The 20,742-nt window shown below is 46.5% G+C and overlaps 1 long non-coding RNA gene across 5 annotated transcripts in view; it reads right to left on the bottom strand.

Moving 5' to 3' along the window:
* Window positions 1-585: 585 nt before the first annotated feature.
* Window positions 586-20,742, bottom strand: part of LOC102147456 (uncharacterized) — a 39,651-nt gene continuing 19,494 nt past the window's right edge. For 2 of the 5 annotated variants that reach the window (XR_011441726.1, XR_011441734.1), the window contains exons 5-6: window positions 2,398-2,481; window positions 586-1,122 (exon numbers count right to left, since the gene is read on the bottom strand). This is a non-coding gene — a long non-coding RNA (uncharacterized lncRNA). Of the gene's footprint in view, window positions 1,175-2,397; window positions 2,482-13,947; window positions 19,578-20,742 lie in introns of those variants that run through there. The other 3 variants (XR_011441730.1, XR_002809632.2, XR_011441727.1) reach the window with 2 other exon arrangements.

Here is a 20,742-nt window from a genome sequence, read left to right as displayed (position 1 = left end):
CTGCCTGGCCCCTGTGGGCATCTGAGATTGTGGGATAGACCAGCAACCCCAAGTCTCACATCAAGTCCCTCGGGGATGTACTATTATCATCCCCAGTTCACAGATGTGGAAACAAGGTCAACGAGACAGTGACTTGCCCAAGGTCACACAGTCAACAAGTGTCAGAAGTGGATGTGAATATAAGGGCTCTGTCAACTCAAGACCCTTATGGAGAGCAGAGAGCTTGCATTTGTCTGTTTGTGACCATCACAAAAAGCTTCCCTCGTTTGGTTTGCTGTCCCTTTTTCATTCTTCAGACCTTGTACGAAGGCAGGAGGCAGGGAGGGCGGGGACTGGCAGCGACCTCACCCCCAGCCCCGCCCAGTGGGTGCCAGTGTCAAGGCCACACTGCTGTGTCAGGCGTGTCCTCCGCCCCCCAAACACACACATAAAGCGGCCTCGGCGGCTGGTGCGGGGGTAGGGGGCAGGGGCCAGAGAGATTTCATATTCTCTCCTCTTAGAGAGCTCACAGCTTGGATGGTAGCCTCTAAGGAACAAATTTTCTCAGGGAGACACACAGGCCTGAGCTTTAAATGATTCCATGAATTTTTTTTTTTTTAAAGATTTTATTTTTCCTTTTTCTCCCCAAAACTCCCAGTATATAGTTGTGTATTTTCAGTTGTGGATCCTTCTAGTTGTGGCATGTGGGATGCCGCCTCAGCACAGCCTGATGAGTGGTGCTATGTTCGTGCCCAGGATCCAAACCGGCAAAGCCCTGGGCCGCTGAAGCAGAGCGCGCAAACTTAACCACTCAACCACGGGTCGGCCCTGAATCCATGAATTTTTATGGCTTTTCTCCCTGCTTCTGCCTCACTCTTGGCCATTACACAAGGTCCCCACTCACTGCCTGTGGATGCCTCTTCACTGCTGCGCAGAAGCCGCAGGTCCGTACTCCGAGCACAGAGCCACGAGGGGGCGCTGCCGAGCAGTGAATGAGGGCGAGGTTCCCTCTCCATCAGCCGCTGTAGGTTATGGAGCCCTCCAAGGGCTTCACACAGGTTCCATCATTCCATCCTCACAACGACGCCGAGGAGGAGGCAGTGAGGCACAGACAGGCGAAGGTACTTACCTAAGGTCACACAGCTAGGAAGTAATGGAGACAAATTCAAATCCATAAACCAGTGGCAGAAGATTCCTGCAGCAAAAATGTCAGCATAAGGACACCAGCTGTCCTTGCCTTGGAAGGGCGATGGTTACTTTTTTCTGAAGCTAACATTGTCCTTCCTATTCTTTAGGTGTTAAAATGGTATTTCTTTATGCAATGATGGAAACAGTGGATGTGTGTATGTTGTCTTTTTTCTTGCCCTTAATAACCAAAATTAAACATTTTTTGCTATTCTGTGTCTCCCCCTCCAATCTCCAGACCCAAAATTCCAAGATCTAGGACCATATATCCTGAAGACCAAGACCCAGTGGACTGGCAAATGGCACAATGGGGAGTCACTGAAGGGTTTTCAGCCTCGGGCACTGGAGGAGAGGATCTTGACATCCTATTGGCATTTTTCAAGATCCCCTTGGCTGCAGTGTGGGAAAGAGGACAGAAGGCTCGAGTGGGTGGGGGTAGGGGACAGAGGAGGGCCCATTGGGTGGTGCAAACCAGTCACATCGACTAGGAGCAACATTTGAACCAAGGGTCAAATAATTTCTGGCAACAGAAAGATCATCCAGAATGGAAAAGAATCAGCCCTTCTGGGAGCCGGTGGGCAACTCCATCCACCTGCAAGGGTCTGACCAGCCTGTACCATCTCAGGGAGGGAGACCACTTGCTGTCCCAGTTTGCCCAGGACTTTACCACTGAAAGTCCCAAGTCAGGGGAAGCTCCTCTGTCCCAGGCAAACTGGGACGGTCGGTCGCCCTAATCTCAGAACCAGGTTTGTGTGTCAGTGAGGGCACAGCTGCATCTTGCTCTGTTCAGCCTTTCATTAGAACATGCCAGGCAACCCCAATGCACTGAACTGGAGATTCTGCCTTTACTGTGCCCTGCAGCACTAAATACATTCTCTGTGTCAGGAGTGGGATAAGCAGTCTTCTGAGCAAGATGCTTTGTGACCAATAGCTGTTCCCGTGAACTGGGAATGGGCTGTTTGGACTGGGCAAATATTTGGATTAATATGTATGTCATGCCTTTAAAGGAATCCTATATGCTAAAGTATCTATTACAGTAAAAATGCACTTTTATTTTAAAGAAGGACTTGGCAAAGCCTTGTGATGACACGCTTGAGCTGGGATGCCAGGCTGCCTGGGTTCACTTTCTGCCTCTGTCATTTCTAAGTCTCGTGACCTTGGGCTTGTTACTCACTTAGCCTCTGCGTGTCTCAGTTTTCTCGTGTGTAAAACAGAGATAACAAGAACATCTACCTCCTAGAGCGATGGTGAGAGGAGGCATGGGAAGTGCTGGGCACCACGCATGGCGTACTTCGTGAAGCACTCAGTGAACGTCACCTGTAGGGAGGAGACACGGCACCTTCACCAGACTGCTGTGTGGAACTGACTGCACTGGAGCTGCACTGGAGCTGCCGTTAGCCATCAGCACATGTGGCGAGTGAGCATCTCGAGTGGAACAGAGATGGCTGTCCTGCCAGATATGCTTTGAAGATTTATTAAGAAAGAAGAATGTAAAGTAGCTCCTTGCTTGTATACTGACTAAATATTGAGTTTGAATATATTAGGTAAAATAAAATGTTATTAAAACGAATCTTGCCTGTTTTTAATATGGCCACAAAAATTTTAGAGGTTTAGACTTATGTATGTGCTTTCCATTTGTGGGTGACATTCTCTGTCTCCTGAACAGTGTTGGACAAGAGGTCTGGGGTCCCAGGACAAAAAGAATGAAGATGGGACCTGTGCTACCACTGAGAAATGCTGCTGTGACACCACAGCCTTCGGTGCCCACACCCCACTGTGCAACCAACACTGCACGGTGGTCGCACCCGCCCATTCTGAACAAGGTGGTCCCTCTTTCAGATACCAAATTGCTCCTCAGCCAGGGTGTGGTCACTAGATTCTAGAAAGCACAGGGAGATCAGAATAAAGGACATGACGGCGAAGCACATTCTCCCTCCTGGTTGGTGGAAACAATGCTGTTCTTTTCCCAAAAACACATGTGCCCTTGCCCAGAGAATCCCGTTATGCTCTAAACCCTGGGAGAGTGGGATCTCTCTGCCCTCTTGAGAGAGGAGGAGGTGGGGACCCCCTAGAGGTGGGGGATGCCTCCCAGCCCCTGAGGACCTCAGGAGAAAGGTGCTGGCATGGTTTCCATCTCTTGGTGGGACTCTGAGTCCCAGACATGTGCACTTGAGAACACAGTCTGCTCTATGGGAAGGTAGATGAGGACTGAAGATCTCTGAGCCTCAGTCTCCTCATCTATAAAATGGGACAATTAGAGCACCTGAGGGTCTGATGCTGAAGACTGAATGAGACCAGCTGCGTCACTTGCTTATCACCCTCTCTGGCGAACAGCAGGTGCCCTTTGGGCTCTGACTCCCTCACTCTGTGCCGGTGAGGCTCGTCCACACTGTTGCGTGCAGTTGCAGCTGCTCATTCTCGATGCTGTGCGGTGTCCTCTGGTGTGAATACACCACACTTCATCCATCCAGACGTTAATGAGGATTTGGAGAATTTTATATCTGTGGCTCTTAGGAATCACGGTACTAAGAACATTCTGGTTCATGTGTATCTTGTGTGAACGTAAGTACACATCTGTGTTGAGACTATACAGAGGGCAACTGCGGAGGTCAAGGGTATGCCTGTATTAAGTTTTCCGAGATATTAACACACAGTTCTCCCCAGGGTTATAACAACTTATCCGACCATCAGCAATGCACAGAGTTCCGGTTCCTCCACATCCTCACAACACTCCATATGGACAATTCTCACTGTAGGCGTGCTGCTGACCGTGTTCCAGGAGCACACTGGGTTCTCAAGTTGTATTTCACTGAAGACTAATGAGGCTGAGCATATTTCCGTCTGAGTCTCAGCAATGGATCTCCTCTTCTGGGAAGCATCCATTCACGTTTTTTGCCCATTTTCTCGTTTTCTTTGTAGATACGAGTCCTGCGTTGGATGTGTGGGTTGCAGAAAGCCTTCTCCACCCTGTGGCTTATCTTTCCTCCTCCTTCTGGTGTCTACTGAGGAGCAGAGGTTCTTCGTGTCAAAGGAGTCCATTTTCCTGCCCTGGTCAGCTCCGTTGTACCCTGGTCACGTCCTCTCTGCCCAGCCCAAAGTCAGGAAACTCTCTCCCTTGTTTTCATTTCAACGTTTATTGTTCTACCTCGAAGCAATTAGATCCACAATAAATCCGGAACTGATTTTTGGATATGATTTTGAGGTCGGGTTAAAGATTTCCACAGAAAAAACGGACCCAGCATCATTTCTTGAAAAGGATGGTCAAACTCTCACCAGACATGGACCCTAACCCGCTTCTCTTGTCCTGCCTAGACTCTAACCTTTGTGTTTGACCTGATTCTCCTGTCTCCTTGCAAGGTGCAAGTGTTCCTTCATCTAACACCTGGGGCCTTGAGCTTAAGCAGTTTTCAGCTCTGTTCCAAGAAGAAGCTCCAAGTGACAACCGCCCTGGACCCAGCTGCTCTGAACCAAACCTAACTGGTCCAGGCCACAACCACAAGACTGGCACTGGCACAGACAGGCAGAGAGTCATACTATGTAACCTGTCCTCATCAACACTGTAAATTCCCCTCCTCTAGGGGGTGAAGTAGCCATTTTTAGGTCATGCGATGTATGTAGAAACATGATTTCAAACCACGCATGTGCAAGCTTATGCCCTCCCCTACATATGATGATGAAACTTCCCCTTTGAACATTTGCTTCCTAGCTCAAATAAAGACCCCCACCTCCCTGTGCTCAGGGGGCCATTTGTGAAATGATTTCCTGTGGTCTCCACCTTTTTCTTTGCTGCATGCTGTAAATAAAAACTGGACTTTCTGAAACAACTACTTCCGGTGCAGTTTGGTTCAGCTCCCAAGAAGGAACCCATATTTGGTCTGGTAACAAAACCTGTTTGGGTTTTAATTTCCAAGAGTCAGGAATTTTAGCTGCAATCACCATAAGTGCTTCTTGAACAACCTGCGTCAGCTCATTTGTTTATTCAGCACTAACTGGGGCCCTGCTGTGTGCTGAGCTCTGTGCAGGGCACTGGGACCAGTGGGCTCTGCTCTCGAGGTTCCCAGGGGAGGACAGACCAGAAACTGCCCACAGAATGGGTCTCTCTTATCATTTCTGCATCTCCCAGCCTCTCCCAGAGCCCAGCACATAGTAGGAGCATAACAAACAGCAACTGCCTTGGGCAGCAGGACGACACGATGTCTCTGGCATCTGGACTTCGACAAAAATGTGGTCAAATAACAGCCCGTCCACTTCTGTGCTGTGTGACTCTGGGTAGGTCACATCACCTCTCTGAGACTCCATTTCTTCGTGCAGAGGATGGGAAGTGACATCACAGGCGCCTGTGGGGTTTCAGGAGCTGTTCTGTGAAAAGAGCCTGGCATGCGATGAGTGCTCGACAAGTTACAGCTGTGGGAGTTAATATTGTCACCATGATGTCAACGAGCCTGGTAAACACTCCGGTCTCCACTCACCTTCTGGAAAGTGAGAAGGGTTGACCAGATGACCTCTGTCTTGTCCACACCAGGCCTCTCAGAGTCAGACATGGGGGTGTGGGGGGTGCAGAGCAGCCCCTAGCAGAGGAGAAGGAAACTGACGAAGTGCCACCATGACATTTGGAAGAGAGAGTTTTAAAGGTGGGACAAAGGTTGGCAGAGAAGCCAGGAAGGTGACCTGCACATGTGGTGTCCCCAGCAGGGGAGGTCAGCGAGGTCTCTTCACCAGGACCCAGGATCCCCGAGTGCCTGAGCCCCGAGTACTCATGGAGGAGGAGGCCCCTGCCTCCCCCGAGGCCTCCCTGTGTGGTGGGTCTCCAGGTCCTGTGGGCTCAGTGGCACATCTTCCATGTTCTGCTCCATCTCTTCTGTCTCAGCTAAGGGCACAGCCTCCACTGTCCCCAAGTCCCCAGTGCTCAGGATGCCTTGGGTTTCTGGCCCTGCTGGATTACTAGTCTCAGGTGGCAGAGAAGCTCAGAGAGGTGTAGTGACTGCCCAGGGTCACACAGCCAGTGAGACTGTTCTGGAATCAGCAGTAACTCTGACGAGGACATCTGCTGTCTATAATCACTGCCACCATCTGACACTCATACTCTTTCTTTATCTACTGTTATTTTCCCTCGGTCAAAGAATTCAGTCCCTGAGGTTAAGAAGGAGTTTGCGGCAGATCAGAAGATAAAATTGCTTTATGACCTTTTAAATTACCCAGTCATGCCACGAAAAGATAGAAAAATATAGAAAATGACAAAGCAAGTAACCTTAGTATTCACAAACAAGCACTAACACTTTGTAATGCAGTGTGATTGTATAAAACAGAGATGACTAGGAAACATTTCTTCATGTGCATTTATAAATATTGTACATCTTTTTCAGAGCGCACATTTAATGCGATATTAATTCTTTCATTGTCCAACAATTCTAGTTCTTATTTCTTGGAAATTACCTAATTCTGGAGTTTCATACATGCTGTACGACTCCTTCAGTTATATGCGCCAAGCATTTTGTGATCATCAGACGTTGTGTAAGTTTTTTACTGTGGTGAGAGCACTTAACACGTGGTCGCCCCTCTTAGCAAACATTTGAGTGCACAGGGCAGTCCTGTGAACTACAGGCACAGTGCTGTGGGCAGCTCTCTAGAATTCATTCATCTCACCCCGCTGCCACCTTCTACATGTTGAACAGCAACTCCCATTCCCCTCCCCCAGCCCCCGACAATCTCCATGCTACTCTCTATTTCTACGAGTTTGACATTTTTTTCTTCTTCTTCCTTTTGTTGGGGGTTCTTTTTTTCCACTTTATTGGAGTATAATCAACAGATAAAATTGTTAGCAGTTTACAACCTGATGCATTGTATGAGACGTACTCCCCATGAAGTTAATGAACACATCCTTCACCTCACACATTATTTTTTTTTTTTTGGTGAGAACATTGAAGTTCTACTTACTTAGCAAATTTCAATTACACAACGCAGTGTTATCAACTACAGTAACTTTAACTATTTTAGAGCCCTCATCTAAGCGGAATCACACAATATTTGTCCCTCGGTGACTGGCTTATTTCACTCAGCACGATCCAGCAATCCCACTTGTGGGTACATATCCAAAAGAATCGAAAGGAGAAAAAAGAAAGAATCAAAGAGATCTCTGCACCCCCGTGTCGGCTGCAGCATCATTCACAACAGCCAAGACATGGAAACGACTTCCTGTCCATCCACAGGTGGATGGATAAAGAAAATGTGGGATACACAAGCCATGGAGTATTATTCGGCCTGAAAAGAGAAGAACACCCTGCCATATGCAACAACATGAATACACTGATTTCAAAGTGACTGCAGACGTCCGGTTGCGCCAAGATGGAGTGAGCCCCACACAACCTCTCTCAGACGACAAATGACATTCTGCACAGAGGACAGAAAGTATGTCCTTGAGAACTCTAAGAAGTGAACACTACCAGGCAGAGGGGGACTGGAGCCCCCTGTAATGGGGTGAGGAGGGGGCCTGTTCACCAGGGCAGGGGTCGCCCAGCAGCCTCTGACAGTGAAAACTGGGACCAACCCCTTATTTCCAACCCGACTAGAGGGAGAGCGGGCCTTGTGTGTCAGGAGGGAGGGGTCACCCCTCTTTGTCTGGTCTTTCTCTCCCCAGCTTCAGAGTCTCCCCTGCAGCCTCAGTGACGGCAGAGGCACCGAAAGCCCCGAGAACGTCCCCGTGTCTCTGGACAAGGCAGCAGGCGCAGAGACTCCCGGGGTCTGAAGGGTGTGGATAAACGCCTGTCCTTTCTTCTGTCTTTTCTCTGTCTGTTTCACCCAAAAGGTCAACTGAGTCATGTGGGTCTGCATGACATCACGGAGTGAAAACACTCTGAGGAACATGTCAGAGGAGGAGCCGTGAAGCCTGAGAGTGTGGGAGGACCCCGAGGAGGAGGGAGCTGGAGAAGGGACTATTTACGTCTGCGGAGGAACAACAGGAGTCCTGGGATCACCTGAGCCGCATGCACAGAACGGACCAAAGAGGCAGAGCCGAGGCCTGGAGGACTGAGATGCCGCACGCACCCCACTCACCGCCCAGACCCACTCCGAGGGGGACGTCACCGTGTGGACACAAACAGCACAGTGATGCCATGACAACTGCCCTGAGGCGAAACAGCTGCCGACAGAAGGCAAGCACAACATGCAGCTCGACCTTCCCTGTGTTTTCTTTTCTAAAGATTGGCACCTGAGCTAACATCTGTTGCCAATTTTCTATTTTTCCTCCTCCTTCTCCCCATAGCTCCCCCCAGGACATAGTTGTATATTCTAGTTGTATATTCTAGTTGTGAGTGGACCTTGCCTGTATTGATGACTTCATCAAACAAGAGAAAAAGAACAATGAACCGTTTCCAGAGGATTTTAATAGGAACCAGAGTCTCACAACATAGGAAGCAAACTGTCCAGGACACCACCCAAAATCACACAACAAAACAAAGAACTTCGAAGAGCTGACCAATTCTCAAGGGAAAAGACACTCCACAGACTCTGCCCTGAAATAACCACATGTGGGAACGCTCAAAGAGAGCCTCCACTGTACCCATCCTCAGAGAGGGAAAAGGAAGACTGGAAACTACTGGAAAGAAAGGCCCTCGCAGCAGAGAGATGAAAACTATGAAAAAGAAGCAAATGGAAATTTTATACCTTAACATACAATATCCAAAATCAAAAATTCACTGGATGGGCTCCATAACAAAATGGAGAAAAGAGAGGAAAGAGTCAGAAAACTTATAGAAGAGTAGAAATGGAAAATCTGAAGAACAAAGAGAAGATTGAACAAAAGAAACCAAGCCCCTCAGAGATGTGTGGAACTACATCGAAAGCTCTACCTTGTGAGCATGTGAGGAAGGAAAAGTGAAAGAGGTGAGTGCAGAAGAGAAGATATGAGGAAAAGAATGGTTGAAAACTTCACAGATTTATGACATGCAGATCTAAGCTCAGAAAGCCTCACCCTGACAGAGAATCAGTCTCAGAAAAAGCAAAGATGAAGGGAAATCTTGAAAGCAGCCCGGGAAACGACACGTCATATATAAGAGGACATCAGTTTGAAGGGTTGTGATTACTCCTCAGAAAACATAGAGGCAGAAAAGAGAGAATCACATCTTTAAAGAGCCGACAGGAAGGATCAACGCAGGACGTGACAGGGAGTGAAGGTGGCCTTCAGGATCGAAAGCCAAACAAACCAAACGCAAACCAAAGGCTGACAGAGCTGAGAGAAAACTACGAGAACTCATCACCGGACAACTGGCTATAAAATATTATGTAAAAGGAACTTATTCGGGCTGAGGTGAAACGACCCAAGAGAGGAGCTCGGAACTTCAGGAACAAAGGAAGAGCAACATTTCTGGAAATACGTGGTGGCTTATGATTCTCCTCTTAAAGTTTTTAATACACCTATGACTTTGAATAAAAAAGGACACCGCAGTCTCAGAGGGTGGCATTCAAGTCATATAAAAGTGACCCATGTGACAACTGTGAGAGTGGAAGGTAGAAAAGTCCGTATGGCTATAAGCCTTCTACATTTTATTTCACTGTTAAAATGTGATGTCCAATTAGATTGTGAAACAATTTGTACACATCGTGTTATTCCCAGAACAACTAAAAATCATTACAAACTCACTCAAGAAAAACTGGAAAAACCTCAATAGTCCTATATGAGGAAATCTGAATAAGGCAGCGAAAACATTCACCATGCACAGGATTCTGTGAGAACCTAAGTTGAGATTTCTATTGGTTAACTGCCTAGGCAGAGGTTTGGTGGGTCATATGTTAAGTATGTTCCACCCCAGGTCCTCGCAGATCCTGTGCACATGCGTCCTTCCGTCTAGAATCTTCACGCACATCCATTCTTCCCACAAGCGTTCCAAAGCCCATTTCATCTTTCATACAATCAGCACCTGAAGGAGAAAACTCAGAACCTAGCTCTGTACTGAGGGACAGACCTCACTCACGTGCACTATGGGCGGTTCCCTGGGCAGGTTGTGCCCCTCACGCCCACCCGGGACACCATGGGGCCAGCACCTGCCAAGAGGGCTTCGTCATCTCCAGCCCGCTCACCGTGCCCACCAATTTCCATTGGCTGGCCAGGGTCACCCAGGTGTCCAAGCTCTGCTATCCACTTGCAGGCCATCCTACAGGAATCCAGTGACTTGACACCCACGATTCCTCACTCTCAGACGGTGTGCCATGATCCGGAAGACCTTGCACTCCTTTCTGGAAGTCCTCACCTCCATCTGCAGGCCTGGCCATCAGAGGAAGGCCATGCTACCTGCTCTCACCTCCAAGATGTCCTGCAGCTCAGCATTTGCTGAGGGCAAAGTCACCCTCTGTGAGGCCCAGGAGCAGGGAGTCACCCCGATGCCACCCACAACGAGGTGTGCCCAAGACTCCTGCCCAAAGAAGATGGTATTGAGGACCCCAGGAGAGAGCAGGAAAGAGATGGCCAAGCAGGAGGAAGACCCGCCCCCCCCCCCCCCCCCCCAGTTGTAGAAAGGCAGGACAATCAGGGAAGGGACCCTGAAAACCATGGGGAGGCATCGTCTGCATTTAGGCCCCTGGGGGTCCAAGGAGGCCTCTGTTCCTTCGTGGCCAGGCCTGGGCCTCTGCAGAGAAACCACCACACCATGAGATCAGAAGATAGATCCACCTGGAAATCCCAGACTTCATGTATGAGCTCCTGCCCCAGACGAAATGCCATCACAAGCTCATATAGCTCCACCCGACGGTTCCCACCAGTACACAGGAGAAAGAGGGGTCCAGCTACATCCCACGCCTGGATGCCCCAAAGGTTCTCCAAGAAAGTGAGCGAGGAGGGCCCTGGGTCTCCCTCTGCAGCCTCGGTGCTTTCCCCGAGGAAGACCCAGCATGGGAAGGACGCAGAGGCAACAACAGGGCGGAAACAAACCCGGAGGAACTGCTCGCCCATGTTAGACAGTTCCAGGCCCCGAAAACGCAAGATGCCTTTACTGCCACACAGGTGAGGGGACCTCTGAGTCTGCCACTACCCCCTGAGGTGGGTTTTCGAGTCACTGTGGAAGACCTGGGCTTGGAGAAGGAAGCAGCACTGCGGACCATCAACAGTGCCCTGCGGGGTGAGACTGAGGCCATGAGGGACTGTGGCCCCCCATGGCCTTCCTGTTCTGTCCCCGCGCCTGCTGCAGGGACTGCTCCTCCACCAGCTGTCCCTCCCATCACTGATCCTGGTGCCCCTCCCTCCACCGGCCTGCCAATCACTTTGGCTGTCAATTCCAGCTCTTCAGCTGGTATATCTGCAGGCCTGGCTTCCCACCCAGCTTCTGACACTGTCACCCCCATGGACATCACTCCAGCTCCCCAGCCTGTCCTCCTGGGGTCAGGCCCTGGCTCTAGTGGGAGCATCTTCCCAGGCCCTTCAGATGTCCCCCAGTGACAGCACAGCCTCAGTCACTACTAGCCTGTCTGCACTGAGGTTCTGCAGCCTCACCCCAACTCCCAAACTTCCCATGAACCCTGGAGCCACTGCCCAGCCCGTATCTGGGACCCATGATGCACAGCAGCACGGAGCCACCGCCTTACACAGCTCTCTCCAGGATGGATCTCTGGCAGCTTCAGCCCCAGCCTAGGCCCCAATCTCTGCTCCAGGTCAGCCAGCCTTGGGCAGCACCACCCGGGCAGCCTTTGGGGGGGCATTACCCACACCTTCCATCTTGGGCACCCATACCAGCACCTGGCCAGCCTTTGCTGCCACCCCAGCTGTATTCCCCCCTGGCACAGCCCACGCCTCTAGCTTTGCAGCTGCCTCCTAAATATGGAGCACTATGACCAATACTGGGCCCAGCATCAGGCAGCCACAGTCACCATTTGGCAGGACAAGCTGAGTGCCCTTCAGGCTGCAGGTCTTAGCAGCACCCAAGGGCTTTGGGAGCAATAACGCTGTGTCAGATCTGACCCATTCCTTTAGAGCACTCAGCATGACAGCACAGACGACTGGGGCCCCAAGCACCACACACCGCTATGGGGGCAGCTTGGGCCCAAACACCTGGGGTCCCCCTCCCCAGAGCACTCCCATGGTGACCACAGGACCCAGCACCAGGAAGAACGCTGGGTTTGGAGGCACTACTGCCCCTTCCTCAAGTCACATCCCTGGGGGCCCACCCGGGAAAAGACACCTTACTTCCAGCTGAGGGCCCAACACCACCCCCAGCAAGGCACCTTTAGGGGTGCATCTGTCCCCCCTCCACTCCAGGCAGCCCTGCCTTTGCAGGGGGCACAGCCTTGCCATTTGGACCCCTCCATCCCCTGTCCCCATGGTCAGATTCCTCAGGACAGTAGACAGGGGCACTTGGCCATTTTCCCTCCAGTCCTGGAGCAGGCAGGACACCCCCTGCCACCTAGAGTTGAAAATTCCCCTCTCCTTTCTTCCTCCCAGAACTCTCATATCTTCCCCATAACTTATAACAAAGCCTTGTCCTTGTTCCCTTGCATAATTCTCCTGCATCTGTCTCTGGAGACCAAGTGTGGAAAGCACTGACTGTGTAAGTGGTAACACGGGAGGCCAGACCTAACTGTGTACAGGTAGGTTCCTGTGGCCCAGCTAATGGGTGTGGAGAGGACATGACTTGATGGCTACAAGGACCGACTCCTAAATATTAAAGGTGTGTTTTGAGTTGAAATGATGCGGCCCAGGATAACAGGGGCCCGGGTGGGGACAGACAAGGAGGCTCATCCTTGCTGGTGGAACTGCTGCTCCCCCACCTCTCTGACCTGGAGTGGGCTGGTCATCCCTAGTGGACACCAGGAGTCCACACCTACACGTTTCGTCTCTTCTAATGGAGCAATTTACTTTAGAACTATTTGCTTTTAAAGTCCAGGACGAATCACCTACACAACATGTCTCACCTGGAGAGCATGCTCCTGGCACCCAAGTTTCTGGGCCTGAACACACAAGGAGCTTTAATTCTAGGATGGGACATGACCCTGAGCAGTTTGTGACATCTTCCTTAAGACTTTCAGTTTGTGGTCCAATATGTATGGAGCTTAGAGACCATCACTCTTGTCATCAGAACAAGAAAAAAGATGAACAAACTGAAAACCAACAATTCTTCTTAAATCCATCAGAGATTTGAGGTCAGAGGGCAAACTATCACCACCAAAACTGCAGACACAGCCGAATGCAGAGAATCACAGCTGAACAGAGCAGAGGCCTCTGCTGGAGGCAGGAGGCAGGATCTGGGCAGCAAATCTTAAACTGTAGCTGGTGAATTCTTCTAGAGGCTCAGTGTGGACCAGCTTGAGAGGGAAAAACTCCAGGGGGCCCAGTCTTATGGGGCCTCCACACCTTCATGAGTTTTACCTCCAGTAGCCCCACCACATTCTCAGGGTGAAGATCAAAGAAGACTCCTTCATGCTTCCAGCAGAGAGAGAAGAAAACTAACCATTTGGAAACACACCCAGAGCAGCCTGTTCTCCTGGAGACCGCTTTCCCTCAAGGAAACTGTTTTCCCAGAGCAAACACCTTGGCTTCTACCAGAGCATCACTGGCCTGGGGAAAGGAAATACCCTTGTCTAGTCCCTCCAACTTTCCATGGGGAGGAAGGGAAATACCCAACTCCTGCTCCCTCGAGCAGTCTCTCACCTAATGAGGAAAAAATCTGAGAAGCACTTGTACAGGTCAAATCCCAGGGACTCAGGCCCCCTAAAAGCCTGAGATATAATCATACAACTATAGGACACTCCTCCTCCCCCTACACCTTCCCACGGCATCAACAGGGCTCCTGGATCAAAACGGGATTTTTTTTTTTAATTTTTTTTTATTGAGTTATTGATAGCTTACAATCTTGTGAAATTTCAGTTGTACATTAATGTTTGTCAGTCATGTTGTAGGTGCACCACTTCACCCTTTGTGCCCACCCCCCACCCCACCTTTCCCCTGGTATCCACTAAACTGCTCTTAGTCCATAATTTTAAATTCCTCATATGAGTGGAGTCATACACAGATTATCCTTCTCTCGCTGGCTTATTTCACTTAACATAATTCTCTCAAGGTCCATCCATGTTATTGCAAATGGAATGATTTTGTTCTGTTTTGCAGCTGAGTAGTATTCCATTGTATATATGTACCACATCTTCTTTATCCATTCGTCTGTTGATGGGCACTTAGGTTGCTTCCCTGTCTTGACTATTGTAAATAATGCTGCAATGAACATTGGGGTGCATAGGACTTTTGGGATTGCCGACTTCAAGCTCTTTGGATAAATACCCAGTAGTGGGATGGCTGGATCGTATGGTAGTTCTATTTTTAGTTTTTTGAGGAATCTCCATACTGTTTTCCATAGTGGCTGCACCAGTTTGCATTCCCACCAGCAGTGTATGAGGGTTCCTTTTTCTCCGCAACCTCTCCAACATTTGTTGCTATTAGTTTTAGATATTTTTGTCATTCTAACGGGTGGAAGGTGATATCTTAGTGTAGTTTTGATTTGCATTTCCCTGATGATCAGCGATGATGAGCATCTTTTCATGTGCCTATTGGCCATCCGTATATCTTCTTTGGAGAAATGTCTGTTCAGGTCTCCAGCCCATTTTTTGATTGGGTTGTTTGATGTTTTGTTGTTGAGTTGCAAGATTTCTTTATATATTAAGGATATTAAGCCTTTGTCAGATATATGACTTGCAAATATTTTTTCCCAGTTAGTGGGTTGTTTTTTTGTTTCAATCCTGTTTTCATTTGCCTTGAAGAAGCTCTTTAATCTGATGAAGTCCCATTTGTTTACAAAATGGGATTTCAATGGGAAGAACTTCCAGTCTCAGATCTGACAGAAGAAGTATCAAGGGAAACCCAGAGAGAACAGGGCGGAGAAAATACACAACACAAACCCTGCAAAAATCAAAGGACCTCAGAGGAAATCAGAGCTTCTGAAACCTGATGGAGCAGCAAACAGTAAACATGGTTTAACTCCTAGAACATCAAAAGTTCATGCTTAAGGCCTATTTACCTCTGTTGTTCATACTCAATGCATCATGTCCAGCTTTGAGCCAAAAATTACAAGGTATACTAAAAGGCAAAAAAACAGTTTGAAGAGACAGAGCAAGCATCAGAAGCAGACTGGGATGTGACAGAGATTTTGTAATTATTAGACTGGGAATTTAAAATAGGTATAGTGAATATGCTAAGGGTTCCAATGGAAAAAGTGGACGACATGCAAGAACTGACGGCCAGTGTAAACAAAGAGAAGGGAATTCTAAAAAAGAATCCACAGGAAATGGTAGAAATAAAAAACAATGCAACAGAAATGGAGAACATTTTTGATGAGCTCATGAATAGACTGGACACGACCGAGTAAAGAATCAGTGAGCTTGAAGATATGTCTACACAAACTTCTCAAAATAAAAAACAAGAGAAAAAAAGACTGAAGAACATACACAAAAATATCCAGGAACAGTGGGACAATTATAAAAGGTGTAACATCTGTGGAAAGGGAATACAAGAGGGAGGGAGGGAAGGAAGGAAAGAAAGAAGGAAGGAGGGAAGGAGCGGAAGAATATTTGAAGAATAATGGATGAAAATTTTTATTTAATATCAAATCACAGATCCAGGAATCTCAGAGAATACCAAGCAGGATAAATACCAAGCGATCAACATCTTTCTAAGTCTTATCCAACCTTTAGAAAATCAAAGACAAAAAGAAAATCTTGAAAGAAGACAGAGGGAAGAAAATCTTACCTGTAGAGAAACTAGTATAAGGATTATATTGAATCTCCCTTCACAAACCATGCAGACTAGAGAGTGGAAATACTTAAAGTGTTGAAAGAAAAAACTCCACCAACAAAAACTCCCAACATGGGGTTTTTACTCATCAAATCTCTCCTTCAAAATGATGAGAAATAAAGACTTTCTAAGATAAATAAAAACTGAATTTATCCCCAGCTGACCTGGCTTGTAAGAAATGTTAAAAGAAGTTCTTCAGAGAAGGAATATGATGCAGGTCAGGAACTTAGATCTAATGAAGGAAGGGTCCAGAGAAGGAATAAATGAAGGTAAAATAAAACAGTATTCAGTTTTTATTTTTCTTATTCTCATCTAACAGATTCAGTTTGTTCAAAATAATAATTGTAAAAATACCTTTTGTGAGAATAGTTCATGGACAAGTAAAGTGTAGGAGAGCCATTTTATATGGGAAGCCTGTTATAAGGGATCTGCACTAACCATGAAGAAACACAGTGTCATTTCAAGGTGAACTGAGGTTAGTTGTAAATTTATATTGTAAGCTCTAGAGAAACCATTTAAAAACTTTAAAAGCAGTATTACTGATACACTAAAAGAAAAGAAAAAATGGAATCATATAAAATGCTCAATAAAAACCAGAGAAGGCAAAAAATAATTTAAAAAGTGGAAGACAGAAAAAAGAAAGAACAAGGACAATGAATAGAAAACAGTTGCAAATATGGTGGATATTAATCCAACTATATCAATCATCTCCTTAATTAAGAATGGTCTAAATACAGCCATTAAGAGACCGAGACCATCAGAATACATAAAAAAAAATAAGACCCAACTATACGCTGTCTACAGAAACCCACTTTAATTATAAAGACAGATAGGTTGGGAGTAAAGGGAAAGAACAAGATAAGCCAGGCTAACACACATCCAAAGAAAGGTATTAATTTCAGACAAAGCTGACTTCGGAACAAGGAAAATTCTAAGGAACAAAGAGAGGCAGCCCATAATGTTAAAGGGGTCGATTCTACAAGAAGACAACAGTCCTCAACATACATGCATCTAACAACAGAACATCAAAATATGTGAAGAAAAACTGATCAAACTGCAAGGAGAAATAGACAAATCCACCACTATAGCACTAAACACTGCTCCAGCAGTAACTGATAGATGCAGCAGGCGGAAAATCAGTAAGGATGAACTGAATGATGTCATCCATCTACTGGATCTAATTAACATTGATAAAACACTGCATCCAATGAAAGCAGAATACACAGTCTTCAAAAGCTCACACGCAACATTCACCACACAGATGACACCACCCAGCTAAAAAAAAACATCCCACACCTCAGCAAATTTAAAACAATATAAATCAAATAGAGTACGTTCTCAGACCAAAAAGGACTTTAAAGTAGGAAACCAAAATAGAAAGATAGCGGGACAATCCCAAAATATCTGCAGATTAAACACCACATGGAGCAAAAAAAACAGTCTCAAGAGAAACTGCAAATATCTTCCACTAAATGAAAATGAATATACGACCAATCAAAATGTGTGGAATGCAGTGAAAGCAGGACCCAGAGGGAAATTCATAGCATAGAATGCACATATTAGAAAAAAGAAAGATCTGAAACAACAAGCTAGAGGATGAAGAACAAAGGAAGAACAAAAGAGAGGAAATAATAAAAATTACAGCAAAAATCAATGACACTGAAAAACAGTAATTCAATAGAGAAATCGATAAAACCAAGACTAGTTCTTTGAAAAGATCAAAAGACTGGATAAACCTCTATCCAGGCTAACTGAAAAAAAAGAGAGAGAAATGTAAATTGCTAATATTAGAAATGAGAGCGGGACTATGATTACTGATCCATGAACATTAAAAGGATAATAAATATTTGAACAGGAAAATCATATCTTCCCTGATGAGTTCTTTTGGATCTATAGCAAATCTTGAAATGAACATTTCAAGATTCAAATCTTTCCCCGACCCTTTCATATTTGCCTTTTAATTTATATAATCAAAATATTGATGAGGATATGATTTAATGTCTAAATGATTTCCAACTCGTAAGACTCTATTGTGCATAAATTGGACACCACTAAAATGTAAAACTTTCTGGATCCATCGGACACCGTTAAGAATGTGAAAAGACAATCCACAATAAAGAGAAAAATTTGCAACTGATATACCCAATAAGAAATATACCTAGAATATATAAAGAAGTGTTACAACTCAGTTATTTTTTTAAAAATCCAATTTAAAAATGGGCCAATGAGCTGAACAGACATTTCTCCAGAGAAGATATACAAATGGTCGTTAAGCACAGGAAAAGATGTCCAACATCATGAGCCATCAGAGAAATATCAATCCAAACCACAGCGAGATATCATTTCCCACCCATAGGACGGCTATGATCAAAAAGACAGATGGTAAGTGGAGAAACTGGAACCCTCACACACGGCTGGCAGGAAGGTAAAATGGTGCAGTCACTTTAGAAAAAAGTCTTCTGAGTATTCAAATAGTGAAACGGAGAGTTACCATCTGACCCAGCAATTCCACTCTTAGTTATAAACCCAAAGAAATGAAAGCAGATGTCTGTGCAAAGACTTATACAACAATGTTCACAGCAGCATTATTCATAATAGCCAAAAAGTGGCCACAATCCAAATGTTCCTCAACTGAGGAAAGGAGAAATACACTGTGCTACAGCCGTACAATGGATATTATTCAGCAATCAAAAAGAAAGAAAAGGCTGACACATGCCACAACATGGACAGACCTGGAAACCATTATGCTCAGTGAAGGAAGCCAGACGCAAAAGGTCACATTTTATATGGTTCCATTTATATGGAATGTTCAAAATAGGCCCGCCCATAGAAATGTAAAGTGAATTTGTGTTTGTCTAGGCCTTAGAAGTGAAGGGAAATGGGACTGTCTCCTAATGAGGAAGGTGTTTCTTTTGGAGGGATGACAGAAAGCTTCCAGAATCGATTGTGGTGACATTGCACAATTCTGTGAATACACTAAAAAACCCTGAATTGCACACCTTCAAGTGTGGCTTGTATTGTATGTGAACTACATCTTACTCAAGCTGTTACAATGAATAAGACTGAATTATGCACGGTCAACATAGAAAGTAACCCTCAGAAGGGAGTATAGAATCTTGCTTACTCACTTTAAAGGATCTGAACTAGGGCAAGAAAAACCCAGAGGAATTCCATTAGTTAACCTTCTAGGTATCAGGACATCCTGAAATATTCATGAGGATTTCCATGTTTTAATTTGAAGAAAAAAGGCATCTAAGGCTTAAAAACACATATTCACAAGTGTCAAAAAGAATCATCATCACCCAGGGGGAGGGGAACACAGGGGAGTCATCAAACAGAAAGAGGTGTAAGAGTCTGGGTCACATGGATGTGCACCCTGAATATGAAAGTGGACCCAAATCCATCACTGCTCCACCCCCAAAGATGACGTCAAAGTCAAACAGCCCAGTAAACAATATCTCTTTCAAAAGCATCAGTTCGTGAAAAACTAAAATATTAAGAAATAAATACTTTGCAATAACAAGGAATTGATTCTTCCAGATTCCCAGTTTGAAAACTAAAAATTTCTGAAGATTCCATTTCACAGGCATTGGAGTGACTCTCCTCCTTGTGGCTGGAGTGGATTCCAGAAGAGACAGATGCCTTCAGGCTAAAACTGAAAAGAATCCAACAGTGTTTGCAAAAGGCTATTTGTTGCCCCTGAATCTAATGCTAAACTCTACATAAGAAGATAGACATAAACATGGTTCAGCGCAACCAGCAGGCAGAGCAACGAAGGATCATGAAAACTTCAATACTTCTGCAGTGACATTTCAGGGCTTGTGTCTATTAAAATTCATCAGGCTTTAATGTACTTTTCATGAGTGATCAAAAACAAAGACATTCACATTTGTCAAAAAGGTGTGTTCCTTGATGCCAATCTTTGTCCCCCTTCCGATCACATGACCATCACCGACCACAATACACTCCCCTGGGTGCACACCTCTCACCAGGACCAAGGTGCCTGAGGTGCTGGTGCCACAGAAGTTGCAGCTACTTAGCCAGGGGACACCTCCAACCACGGCCTCCTCCACTTTTGTCCTGGCAGGTCAGGAGGGCCCCCAACCCCAATCCAGCCTTGGGGCTCTCAGGTGGCTGTCATGACAAAGTCAAGGTTTAATGACTTTGGGGGCCTAGAGTCACCAAGTATGAATGCATAAAGAAGCTGCCCTCTACTCACATTATGATCATATCAAAGGACATTCTTGACATTAAAAAGGAAGGATGCTGTTTCTAGAATAAAGGACAGACTATCCCGCGAAATAGCATTTGTCAAGCTTCTCCTGACACGTGTGTGTACATAACATATAAATCACACTCATCCCCACATTTCTGAGGGGTTTCCTCCTCTCTAAATGGAGAGACGAGAAACCTCCCTCCCAGGGGTGTGGTAAGAATTCAACACAGAGAAAGTGTTGGATCCAGCCCCAGCACAGAGTGAGAGGGAAGAAGTGTCAGCTGCTTGATTCTCACACACACGCCTCCTCCGGGCCTTGATCTGGTCATTGCCCTTCATCAGGGAAGACTGCATGGGCCAGCCTGAAGCAGAGCCCGGCCGTGGGAACCAAGCCTTGGAGAGAGCAAGGTGGGGATACCAGGTCACCAGGCAGGGGGGTGCTCCTGGATCTGCAACTCAGGGGCCCCAAGGCCTCATTTGTACAAGGCAGCTCGGGTCCATTGTGCACACCCACCTGAGCGCTGACCTGCTTTGTACCAAGCACAGCGCTGGGGGCCATGATTGGGAGCAAGACAGCTCCTGCCCCCAGCAACGTCAAACCCAG

The sequence above is a fragment of the Equus caballus genome, chromosome 8, assembly GCF_041296265.1.
Source record: "Equus caballus isolate H_3958 breed thoroughbred chromosome 8, TB-T2T, whole genome shotgun sequence".
Classification (NCBI taxonomy): Eukaryota; Metazoa; Chordata; class Mammalia; order Perissodactyla; family Equidae; genus Equus; species Equus caballus.
Note: the sequence above shows the minus strand (reverse complement) of the source record. Positions and strands in the feature narration are given on the sequence as shown.